We start from the raw sequence: 13,494 nt of genomic DNA, 5'->3' as shown, positions 1-13,494 counted from the left end.
CATGGTGCGTCCAGCAGCTGAACACCTTTTCCTGCGGCTACAGGTCGAGATGCAGAGTTCTGATCCGGCTGAAGTTTTGGGTAGGATTGTTTTTTCATCTTCTACCAGTCAGGAACATGCATTTGGCCTCTTCTTTTTACCTGTCAGCTTGCGGTTTAGGGCTCTACCGTAATACGCAGTGTATAAGCTACCGCGGAAGACCTGCGGCTGGAATAACCGCTCCTTATGAGCTAGTGACTGGCTTGACCGCCGTCAAAATTCGCTTTTTTACTACTTCATCATCTTTTGTTTTACCTTTGCAGGTATGGATTTTAATGCAGGGATTTGGATTTTTTGTGTATTGCCGGGTTCGGGCAAAGATCTTTAGCTCTAATGCAGACCTCTCGTTCATATTAACCACGTCTCCCTTCTGTTCAGTCGAAACTCCCAAACTGCAGGACACTTTGAAGCGCGACTCGTCACGTCTCCTCTCCCCCTCCCTCTCCCCCTCTCTCCCTCCCTCTCCCTCTTCCTCTCCCTCTCTCCTCCACACTGTCCCGTGATGACAACCACACATACGTTTTTGTAGGCATTAAATAAAGGATATTTAATATTTTATGACGGTATAACGGTATTGAAACTGACACCGTTGCTATTTTTAGATCCCGCGGTATACCATAATACCGTAATACCGCCCAAGCCTAATGCCAATGCAACTGGGTATCCTTCCACAGGCCCGCAGCTGCATGCCCGCAATACACAGCCCCCCAGCCTGTGTTGGAAGCATCTGTTGAGACAACAACATGACTGGACGCCTGTCCTAGAGGCACACCGGCCACTAGGAATGAGGGGTCGTTCCAAGGGCTGAGGGCGCAGCGACACAGCGCAGTAACAGAGACTGGGTGTGTGGCCGCGTGCCATGCGCGTCCAGGGACTCGATTGTGAGGCCAGTGCTGGAGTGGTCTCATGGAGTAATCCGAGCGGCATGACGGCGGCTGCGGATGCCATTTGCCCCAGGAGAAAAAATTTCAGTGGGACCACTACTTTGCTGTCGAGCTCTCTCAGATAGTTCAGCATCAGCTGAGCGCGCTCTCTGGAGAGGTGCGCTACCATGGTGACCGTGTCCAGCTCCATCCCGAGAAAAGAGATCCTTTGCTCTTTTCCCAGTTGACCTGAAGCCCCAACAGGTGGAGGTGCCGGAGCACCTTGTCTCTGTGCATAATCAACTGAAGCTGACGGTGGCGTGACCAATCCAGAGGACGAACGCACCGGAGGATGCGCTTCTGAGTGAGCTTTCTGAACGGCAGCCTGTGCGGACAGCGGTTCAAAACGCGCAGATATAGGATTGGCCGTGACCCACCGCTCTTTTTAGGTACGATGAAGTACGGGCTGTGAAACCCGCTCTCCATCTCGGTTGGAGGGACCGGCTCAATTGCATCCTCCGCCAGGAGGACAGCAATCTCTCAAGACAGGGGCGGACAGGGGGCTGACCCTGGTAAAATACACGGCCGTGAACTTGGGAGGCCGTTTCGCGAACTGGATCGCATAACCGAGTCTGATTGTGCGTATGAGCCACCGCGAGGGGCTGGCCCGCGTTAATCAGGCAAGCAGAGCTCTGGCTAATGGACTCATCACAACAATCGCTGATGTACCAACGGTGGGGCAGTGCGGAAAGGGTGTGCTGATCCGGGAAGCGCGAGGGTCCCGTGGAACAGCTGGAGGAGAGAGATTCGCTCTCGCTCCGCACCCTAGCGAGGGGGCTCGAGGACTGGGGGAAAGGAGACAGCGGTGCACCACTCGTAGGCGGGCGCCCTCGGCGAGGAGCAGCGGAGGTGGATGGTTCGTTGGGCGGAGCGGGCTTACGGTCCCGCCGATAGATAACATTGCCCATCGCATCCGACTGCTCTCTCACCGCCTTGAATTCCTGGGTGAACTCACCAACAGTGTCGCCGAACAGGCCAGCCTGGGATATGGGGGAGTCAAGAAAGCGAACTTTGTCAACTTCGCACATATCAGCCAGGTTTAACCAGAGGTCGTGTTCCTAGACCCCTAGTGTGGACATCGTCCTCCCCAACGCACACGTGGCAGACTTAGTAGTCCGAAGAGCATAGTCGGTCGCGGTGCGAAACTCATGTAACAAGCCTGGGTTGTACCCAACCTCGTGCAGCTCGGCCAGCGCCTGCGCTTGGTAGCGCTGGTAGGTGGCCATCGCGTGCAAGGCGGAAGTAGCCTGGCCCGCAGCCTTGTAAGCTCTAGCTTCGAGGGAGTCAGATAACCTACAGGCTTTGGACGGGAGACAAGACGGACGCCGCCAGGAAGAGGCACCATGCGGGCAAAAATTGAGGAGGGTGGAGGGTCGCACAACACGGGCAGAGAAAGGAGCCCTCCAAGACTGCATGAGCCTACTGTGCACCTCTGGGAAGAAGGGGACGAGAGGCTTTGAAGGCTTTGCACTCTGGTCCTCTACGTACCACCCATCTAGTCGGTCCGGCTGCGGAGCTGGGGGATGAGCCATCTCCAACCCCACGGCCAAAGCAGCCCGGGAAAGCACGGCTAACATGTCCATCTCAGGATCCGTTTTGACAGCGCTCACCTGCCCGGAGGGGGCGAGCAGGTCTGGATCTTTGTCGGACAATGAAAGCCCACCCTCCGATGCCGCGGTGGACGTCTGATCTCCGGTTTCAGCGAGCGTGAGAGCTACCATCTGGTTAGACGGATCACTCACACCGCCCGAAGCTTGGATGGAGCGCTTGGAGGAGCGGGAGGTCCGCGAGCCCATGGGCGGCGGATTATCTCCCGCTGAGACCCTCAGATCTGCCCGAGTGCCTGCTGCAGAGCAGGGGACAGCTGGGGTGGTTCGCCCTTTTACAAGGGCTAGCCGCGATCTTAATTGCACAATGTTCATGGCATCGCAGTGACGACATGGACCCCCATGAGCACCACATTAACATGTTGGACCCCCAAACATGTAACGCAGTGATCAAGCCCATCATCCGGAGACAGGAAACCACCGCATCCAGAAACACACAGTCGGAGCGCCATCCTGAAAAGGAAGTGCTGCACGACTGTGTTGCTCTTTTAGGAAAAGTAAGCAACTTATACGCCTCGCTCTGGAGGCCCAGACCCAAAGAACGCCAGGCAAGGGAGAATCCCAGCTCAACCGTCTGCCACTCTGGACCGGGAGAACACTCGTTCGCTCGAATTTGCTGATGTCAGCAAGAGGAACTCTCATCGACTCAATCAGAAGACTGTGAAGTCTATGAAGCGAAAAGGATAGCGTGTGCTTGCTCCACCTGTGCTTATATGCGGAGATAATTGCAATGAAGCACACACGCGCAAGCTTACGCTGCCAATTCATTGGCATTTCATTGGCCCGTTCTATACTCTTTCAGACAATTGGCTTTCTGAAACGAAATCTCCCATTGAGTGGATGATAATCAAATCCACCAATAGCATTGGAGTTCCCCATTCAATATAATTACATTATGACACAGGTGTCAAATTTAGTTCCTGGAGGGCCACAGCTCTGTACAGTTTAGTTCCAACCCTAATTAAACACACCTGATCAAACTAGTCCTTTAGGCCTGTTTAAATTCTACAGGTAAGTGTGTTAAAGCAGGGTTGCAACTAAAATCTACAGGGCTGAGGCCCTCCAGGATTTAAATTTGACACTCTGTATTATGGTTTTCTGACCCAGGGTCACAGAGATTTACAATGTTAAATGCACATGCCTCATTTATGCCGTCAAGGGTCTCATTAAGCTTCTTTCCAACATTTCCTCCTTTTCTCCTGTACAGGCTCAACAATTTTGCTGTGTATTGGTCCAACTTTCCTAAGAAGGTAGACTGTAGAGACTTCAGAGTGATCCTCTTGAATTCCTCCTCAATCTAAGATAGAAAAAGTTGAATAGAAAGTACAATATTAACCCTATAAATACAGTAAGAATGACATTAAATGTGGTCTAATGTCTGACAAGAGATGTTGCACTTGAGTTTAGTTAACAGTTGACCAAATGCAACATGGCTGCCACCTTGCCAGGTGAACTGCTTGGTATTTCAAAGGTAATCAGTAGTTTAAATGTTTGACATACCTGGGAAAAATCAAACAGGGCAGGCCATCGAGCATGCAAGTCAATCACATGTAGTTTTGCGATCACATCTTTACGACGCAGTGAAAATGTTTTAGTCATCTTCTCATTAATGACTCTGTTGTTGTCTTTTTTTTGTACTCATACAAAAGCTCCACTCTCTCCTTTTCAAGAGAGGCTTCAGTTTCACCTTGCGGAAATGGTAGGAGGTAGTTTACCTCTGACTTCCTTGCTTTTTTCAAGTTTTTTGGAGTTGTATCAGCAGCTGACTTTCTTTTAAGACAGTTTACATTTAGCTCTGGTATTCCTAGGTTTTTCACCTTTGCTCTGTAATTTCCAAGTTTATATTTCAGGCAGGCTGTTGTGCCAACTATATAACCCATTGAAGACTACCGGGTATCTCAAACATGGGTGTTTGGCAACCAAGGCCTCAGCAACCAGCTCCCTTTGTGCTTGTGAAGGATAGGCAGTATAGACAAAGATGCTCTATGCCAGTTTCTCCAGAATGCTAGATTTCACAGCAGGATTACAAAGAAAGGTTCCATCCCTGCCGTGGGCTTCATTTGCTGCTTGCAGAATTAGCTCAGTGTCATAGGAAAAGGTTGGCATTTCAAACTGAGCTGGCCAAGGCACAGAACGAAGAGAGGTGGTGCTGGCTGGAGAAGACATAATTATGGTATCACTGGATGCAGTGGAGCATGACCCAGCATCTTCCAACAACTCAGAACAACTGCTATTAAAGCTCTCCTGGACATGATCCCTTGAATAATCTTCAAATGTTAATGTGATCACTGGTTCAGCAAGAACCACCTTGATGGTATCTTTGACCTTTATTTCAGCAGTTTCTACAAGAGTAAAAAAACTGTCCATCAAAATCTTGGTCCTGGAACTGCAAATTAAACTCTTGTTCAACTGCAAAAGTATCTTGTACAATTTGCTTCAATTCCTCTACAGTCTGAGGTATTCCTGAGGGCAAGGACAGCTAGCGTATCTCTTCCTGGACTATGACTTTGAGTCTGGCAGACATGTTGATTCTGTAAAATGAAAAAATTAAAAAGTTATTTTGAGTTTAGTTATGCAGGACTCAAAGGACCCAGTTTACACAATAAATTAGATTATGAGCCACTTGAAACACTAAAGAAACATTTGTTAACTCACAAAAAGTAAAAACATTATCAAATATTAAAATACCTAATCTTCTATTAGTATATGATGCTTCAGGGTGATGAATCGCTTTCTGTGTATGATGCAAGAGGATAGAAGTCTGTCAATTCCAGCAGTTCGAGGACTGTCACTTGTCTTGTGGATTCCAATTCAAAAGTCCTAAGGTGCTCACTGTACCTTGAATGTAGACATTTGACAACAAATGCAGGATGGTCATGCACAATAAGGATTAGATTTAGCTCAACAAAATCTGGAAGTCCTCCGGTGGATCCATAAGGCAAAATCATTCCCACTGAGTAAGTAGAGCTATGGCAGGTCACTGAATTATCTACCTGAATGGATGTTTCTCCAGGAACTTTTTTTTGTACTGCTTCCTGAATGTTTTCCTTGAGGACATCAACAGGCACTGTGGAGATATTTGAGACACTAAGGGCAGGTTTGAGTACATCTGTACCATCCATATGGTAGGCCAGCATAAACTGATGTTTAACAGCAAGTGACAATAAGATGTTACGAAAGCAGGTGGTGTGTTGAACGACACGCTTAAAAAAGCTGTGCTTCGCATCAAAGCGCATGGTCCACAGAGCAACAACTGGACCAAAAGCCTTAATCAGTTGAGGATAATGCACCAGAAAATGGTGCTTTGGCAGAATTTTTGCTTCTGGAAAAACCTGCAAGTATCTATGCCTGTGTTCAGATATTTTGGTGTCCAGAAATCTTATTGTGTCATTAGTGTGAATTGGAGAAACCACAAGTTCGACGATGTCTTTAAGATCCATTGAAAAGATGCCATGCTGGTTCATTCTCTGGCACTTTGAAACTAATCATAAGGGGGAGAAGTCGCAGCAAGCTCCAATTTTCATGAGCATTTCCACCAATGCTTTTCCGGGAGGCAAAGTGAAGTGGGATAGACTGAGGGCTGTCTGCTTTGTCAGTCCACTTGTAGGGGAACTGTCTGATAAAGTCATTCAGTTAATGTAGAGTAAAGTATTTTTTCTTAATCAGAAGATCAAGGCACAAAGCCAACTCCAATGGTACTATTTCCTCAAATAGGCCATGAAGCAAGCCTGGAGGATACCCTGACAAAACATCAAAGTATTTTAATTTCTTAGATAAGGCACACTGCCTTTTCACACCAAAGCAGTGAGTGAAAGTGGGACTTTCTAAAGCAGCTTGTACTTGGATAGAATGTTCCTGTTTCGTCCTAGCTTGGAAGGCCCCAGTCCTTACTTCTTTCACCTGAAAGTCAGACAGCTTTCCCAAACAAAACCTGCAGACATGAGATGCAGAAAAACTTTCTAAAAATCCACCAAGTGAATGAGCCCCTAAAAAGTCAGCTACAACACTAACAACAGTTCCTCTGATTTTCTTTCCAAACAAAGGAATAAAGAGGCCTTCTTCTTTCAACTGGAGAATATCCTTTAACAGTGGCTCAAGCACTGCCTCGTATCCATACTTCTTTACATCTACAGCCTTACAAAGCATAGCTAAATAAATTGACTTAAGTGTTGCACGAAAATGTGGTGGAACATTTGCCAACACCCAGTACACTGCAGTAATTTTGTGCTTTTTTTCTGGATGTTCCCAGAGGATTACACACTTTAAAATCATCAACATAAAGAATGAGAGGAAGAGTTATATCTTCAGAGGAAAAAAAGTGCATTTTCTTTGAAATGTGTGCCATCAGTGAATGACTCGTACCGCCTCCCATGAGTAGTGTATGAAGAGTTGAAAGCTTTCTTCTGTATGTCCTCAATGCTCAATATTTGTGACAATAATTGAAGAATGGGAACATACTTTAAGGTTCTACCTTCCTTCTGGTCTACAATGAATTCAACAGGCTCAACCACATGGAATGTCCTCTTGAAAAACTGCTGTCTTTTGTAAGATGAGGCAAGAGGACCATCATGTCTTAAAACTGTGCTGACTGGGTTGGACTCACTTAACTGTTTGATTAAATCTGAAATTACTGGTACATCAAGCACACAGTCATGTTTCCTTAAACATGAGTTTGCAGTCTTTTTTATGGCAGGACCTGACAATGAAGAGGATAGAAACTGGAGCTCTGCTACAACTTTATTAATGCACTTGCTTGGGACATTGTAAATGCTCTCTAATTTAATTAATTAACAGAAGATAAAGATTAAGTTCTGATTCATCCTGTTTTAATTCTTCTGTTTCATACTCTCCTGAATGGTCATATGTTTTTGAACAATAATTTACAATGTGCTTCAACAACATCATCTATTTTTGATTGATCTGTAGTATTTGATTGATCTGTGTAATTATGTAAAATAATACACGGAAGTCACATGAAGAATTTGCTGCATGTTGTCGGGATCTGTGTGATGCAAAGGTTCCATACACATTTGTGTGAAAATCACAGTCTTTATAGACACATTGCAATGTTTCATTTTTCCTAAAATGAAATCCAAGATGTTTGAAGAAATCCTTCTCAGTTGAGAAACAAGAAGTGCATAATTCACAGTTAAAAACAATTCCTCCAGGTTTTGGTTTGTCAGTTGAATGTGTACTTTTCAAATGTGAATTTAAAGCACTAATGTTTTTGAATGAGCAAGGGCAATCAGCATATAAACAAGGAAGAAATTCACTGTGGTTGTGCCTTAATCTGTAGTGTCTCAAAAGTTGATTTGTTTTAGGGGCAATGAAGGCACAGATCTTGCAAATCCATCCCAATCCAGCTTCCATCTATATCTAAACCTTAACCAAACAACACTACAAGTTAAAGCAGGATCACTTTTTAGCATAATGACTTTATCTAACCATCCTGGATTTCTCTTAAACCAAATTTGTCAAAAAAAAAAAAAAAAAACATCCATCATTTAGGTCACTATTATCATGAACATAAATACATTAGACTCCAAACAAGCTTGCGTATAGAAATCATTTCTTTCTTTTTATCTGACCGACTTCTTGGATTAACATAATAACTGAGGTAAAATTGGTTTTATATTCACACATTCATTCATTTAATGTTCCCTATATTATTTACTACTTTAATTTGAATATTGGGTCTGAAAGCATATGTAAATATGACTTGAAAACAACATTAGCACTATTTAATTGACCGAATAATGTTGTACATTGATATTCATTGGCTGCTAATATGATTTCACTATTTAGAATTTGCAAAGAATTTTTTTCTGAAATGATATTATTAAGGAGAAAGTATGAATGTGCAAATATAAAACCAACTTTACCTCATTAACATAATAGGAGTACTTTTCCACAGAAATTTTTTTGATAAATGAACTGCATTTTAATTAATTTCACCCTCATCAGCTTGTGATGGGTCACACAGCTGTGAGACTCCAAATTTTAATGATAACTTTATTATAAGCCCCGTATTCCTTAAAACAATACACACATTACTTGAACATTACATACCATTCCCCTTCGGTTGGGAAACTTCAGTACTATTTACCTTATTCTCAGCTGTCGAGTGGGCGCTGCCATTTGAATCTTTTTGTCTCGCGACTTCCGGTCACATTCACTTTCATTCATTTTTTGACATTAACAACTGCTCGTTACGCTGCTTGATGTTGCAATTTAATATTTTCTTATTATATTATGCTACTTGGTCTGTGTAGTCATGCAAACATTTGTTTGTTGAGCAAGTAGTTTGGCCATTTTCTGCCGTTTATTATTCCTAGTCATTTCTCCCAAAGGCGACTGAATCGGAAGTTCTGAGACAATCGCGAAAACAGGCGCACTTCCGCAGTTTAGAATAAGGTCAATACAGTGGATTTGATCTTTGGGAAAATCCATGTATGGGAGGATTCGGATCAGAAGCCACTTGTCTGAAGAGTATTGAACGGGCCAATGAATTAAATGAATTGGCGCCGTATCCTTTCTGAGTGAGTGAGGGTTCCTCTTGCTAATTCAGCACTTCAGAGCGAACAAGTGTCTCCAAACTTTTTCAGAGCAAACTTTTTCAAATGATGCTCGCAGTCAGAGAGGTACTGGATAGTCCGTCGGGCCCACTTTTCACTGTGGACTTCTTCCACAGCTGCCTGAAAGTAGGAGGAACTATTCCGGCTTGTCCTTGGCCTGAGGAAGGTCACACATTTCCTGTCCAGGGCTAGTTGAGTTGTAAGAACTGCTGGAAACAGGTTCCTGTGTGCCACGTCCAGTTGTGAAAGAATGTCCTGGCTACATCTTCCGGCTACACTGTGGCCATTTAAGAGTAATGCCCCGCATTCTCATCGGTGCCCACAAGAACATCCTCTGACGGAAGTACCATTCAGGCTCAGGGGGAGATGGCTTGGGCTGCATTGGTGGATAAAACCAGTCTCCCTGGGCTCATAGAGGCACTTGGCAATCAACAACCAATCTGCTGGCTGGAGAGTTCATTTGAACTGAGTGGGAAGAAAGCTTTCCCAATTTATAATAACCTAAGGAAGAGATGGTGCAGGTTGCATAGAGGGTGCTGGGCATGAGGATGGAGTGGCCTGTGGAGCTGTAGATGGCTGCAGAGATGAAGTGGGGTGTGGAGATGGAGTTGGCCGTAGAAATGGAGTGGTCTGTGGAGAAGAAGTGGACTCTGGAGGCAAGGCAAGGCAAACCTAATTTTTGGAGCACAATTTTACACAACAGTAGCTGATTCAAAATGCTTTACAATAAAAAAAAACTAGACAATAAAACTAAATAAAAACTGGTATTAAAATACAAGGTAATGTATTTGTTTAAAAGTAATACTAAAAAGTAAAAATAACAATTTATAATAATAATAAATAACATGAGAGTAAAATTAAGTCTTTAAGTTAGATTTAAATGCACCCAATAAAGAAGAAATTCTGATGTTCAGAGGGAGACTGTTCCAGAGCCTTTTGGCCGCAACACAGAAAGCTCGATCAACATTTGATTTGCAGCGAGGCCGAGGGACAGACAAAAGAAACTGGTCATGGGATCTTAATAAGTTCACTGACATAGGCCAGGGCAGAATTGTGCACTGCTTTATAAGTGAAAAGAAGCATTTTAAAATCAACTCTGTATTTTATAGGTAGCCAGTGCAAAGAGGCGAGGACAGGGGAGATATGATCTCTTTTCTTAATTCCCATTATTAATCTGGCGGCTGCATTTTGGACCAACTGTAGCCGAGAAAGTGTTGACTGAGGTAGACCAATGTACAAAGAGTTGCAATAGTCTAACCAAGAGGAGATTAAAGCATGGGTAACGAGTTCTAAATCTTTTTTTTTTTTTAGAAACGGTTTAACTTTAGCCCCCAATCTAAGCTGGAAAAAGCTGCTCTTCACAACCGCATTTACAACCAAAGTGTCCAACAAGTGTCCAACTGCAAGAGTGGAGTTTTAATTGAATCACTGGGAGCAGCAGGACCTAATAATAACACTTCTGTTTTATTTTCATTTAGTTGCAGTGAGTTATTTGTTATCCAGATCTTAATGTCGGTAAGGCATAGGAAAAGTTTTCTAATGATAAATCTTTTCCTAGTTTGATTGGAAAATATAGTTTGAGATCATCACCATAGCAGTGATAGCTTATGTTATGTTTGCAGAGTATTGAGCTTAAAGGAAGCTTATAAAGAAAAAATAAAAGAGGGATCCTTGTGGATCACCACGGTAAATAGGTTTAGGTGGTGAAGTAAAGGATCCAATATTTACAGAAAAAAATCTCCCCTTTAGATAAGAGGAGAACCACTGTAAAGCAAGGCCCTGAACCCCAACAAAACACTCAAGTCGTTTAAATAATATGTTCAATTTAAAAGTGTTAAATTGCAGATCATCCTGAATCCATGAAGAGTAAAATGTCATTTGTAACTTAGCAGTGCAGACTCAGTGCTGTGTTTTGCTCTAAAACCAGATTAGAACGGGTCTCAAATGAAAAAAAAATGTCCAGATATGAGGTCAATTGTGAAAGTGCAATTTTCTCTAAAACCTTTGAGATAAATGAGGGCTTAGATATGGGCCTGTAGTGGTCAGGCACAGCGGGATCAAGATGAGGCCTCTTTAATAGAGGCTGTACAACAGCATGTTTACTAGGGATGGGAAGATTAATCGATATGTATCGATACGCGGTCATGCGCGTGCACGATGCGAGTGCATCGGTAGAGCAGCAGAGGATGAATGAAATTTTGGAAGCAAATCGAGATGCATCGGTTTTTGCGAGATGCATCGGTTTTTCCAAGATACAGCTTATATTTTTAATATAGAAAGTATTTTTTATTTATTAACAAGTGTTGTCAACCTGTTTTTGGTGCATAATTTAATCGACCTACATAAAGTAAGCCTTAGCAACGGATTTGCGGATGTGTACACTTACACTACAACTCAGTGTATCAGGTGTGCGGATGAAGCTAGTGGTGCGCCCTCAGAAAGCGCGAGAAGCAAAACAAACATTTTCTTCCCCACTGAGTTTTAAATCTAAAGTATGGCAACAATTATGGATTTAAGGATAGACGACTTGACAGGACAGATGCAATTTGCAAAATGTGCCGCGCATCTGTAAAATACGTGGGCAGTACGACTAATCTGAAATCTCACTTGAAGCGGCGCCACGGTGTTGTTGTGGAAGCATCTTCCAGTGTCCCTGCATCCCTGGCTTTCGCACTGCTTCAACTGTAGCTACCAGCTCCAAAAGTGGTGAGAAAAGCATTGAAAGTTTCTCCATGCGCAACAGTTTTGTGCGCTCTATGCCAATAACGGATGTTATTGCATTGTTCATCTGCAAAGATATTCAGCCTAGTGTCACGGAGAACGAAGGTTTTAAACCTACTTCTGTTAATTTTTATTTAATTACAATAATAATAATAATATTAATAATAATAATGATAAAAATAATGGGTGTCACGGTGGCACAGTGGGTAGTTTGACCACCTCACAGCAAGAAGATTGCTGGTTTGTTATATTTTTATTAGCCTGTTGTTTACAGTGACAGTGATGTTTGAAAGCAGCATAACACTGCTAGTTCACGACCTTAAGTTTTGAATATTCAGTGGCAAAATATATCTTTGTAAAACTTGTTTTCATAGTTGAAAAGTTAAATCACAATTCTTGTTGTGCAATGCTAAACCTTTATGTTGAAAGAGTGCAAGTATATATATTTTAATATATATTGCACTTATACATTCGGTTTATCTTGAAAATACTTAAATAATATGTGCTATAGGTTCTAAAATGGCCCTCTACTGTAAACTGACACTCTGGCTCTGAGAGAAAAGCCAGTTTGTAAAAAAAGTCTTGGTTTTGCTTGGTTAATAAATAAACAAACTCATTCAATGGCACAGCATCCTCTTTCACAATCTCATAAACTTGATCTAATAAGTTAGTGCTGAATTATCGCATTGTTTCATGATATGGGTGTGAATCGTATCGTGTTGCATCGCAATATGTCACAAATGTATCGCTAGTATATCGGATCGTATTCTTTGTATTGAGATGCGTATCGGATCGGCATTATAGCTTAGATGCCCAACCCTAATGTTTACAGTTTTTTTTACAATGGCTATGACACTTTTTTTAATACATTAAACAAGTTTCCTAAACTCTTAACACGATTAGCACAACATCCGTCTTTTTGGCTATACAATTAACACATTTCTTATTGCTTTGAGACAAAATGCATCCAGTTAATGACAATTTAAAATGTTTGAACTTCTTTTACAAACAAGCTCAACCAAGACCAAAACAATTTAACTTTACAGTCAAATTTACAAATGCTTTCACACAGTATGTCAAAACAGATGACACCATGTTAAACAGAACTTTTAGGCTAAAGTCAAAGTGAATTGTGAATTGAAACACAACACAAATATATTCCTTGCTTATATATTCCAGCTTATATATATATATATACATACATACAGTTGACATCAGAGGTATTAGCCCCCCTGAATTAGTTTTTTCTATACATTTAACCAATTTGCTAATGCAGCAACACAACTAAAACACATAATTGGCAAAACAGTTCATTTCATGCTCAAAATCACACATTGTAAACGAAACCTCTAAACTACTTTTCAAAATACAAAAATAAGCAAACACAATACACCATGTCTAACAAAACACTGTAAACATGTTTCAAAATGAAAGAACTGTTCAAAACACTAACATGTTCTCTTCCAATAAAATCATTATAATCGTCTGACATTACAGAAACTGCATTATTTTATGTGTCAGCTCTGCTCTTATATTTGAAGTTTCTCAACAGTTTTGTTTTGTTGGGTTTAGTAAATGCAGGCATTTTCTTTTACTGCAAAAATTCTTTATAAAATATAGCTTTATAAA

At 42.3% G+C, this 13,494-nt stretch overlaps 1 protein-coding gene and 1 long non-coding RNA gene across 3 annotated transcripts in view; one reads left to right on the top strand and one right to left on the bottom strand.

Moving 5' to 3' along the window:
• The window catches only part of LOC137490091 (uncharacterized), a 392,659-nt gene that overhangs the window by 156,239 nt on the left and 222,926 nt on the right, over window positions 1–13,494 (bottom strand). The gene's annotated exons all lie outside the window — the stretch shown is intronic.
• Window positions 9,638–13,494, top strand: part of LOC103909899 (uncharacterized) — a 49,478-nt gene continuing 45,621 nt past the window's right edge. The window contains exon 1 of one of the 2 annotated variants that reach the window (XR_012402368.1): window positions 9,638–9,805. This is a non-coding gene — a long non-coding RNA (uncharacterized lncRNA). The remainder of the gene's footprint in view (window positions 9,806–13,494) is intronic. The other variant, XR_012402369.1, reaches the window with a different exon arrangement.

This window comes from Danio rerio, chromosome 4 (genome assembly GCF_049306965.1).
Source record: "Danio rerio strain Tuebingen ecotype United States chromosome 4, GRCz12tu, whole genome shotgun sequence".
NCBI lineage: Eukaryota > Metazoa > Chordata > Actinopteri > Cypriniformes > Danionidae > Danio > Danio rerio.
The sequence above is the reverse complement of the archived record's forward strand: the minus strand, read 5'-3'. Positions and strand labels throughout refer to the sequence as shown.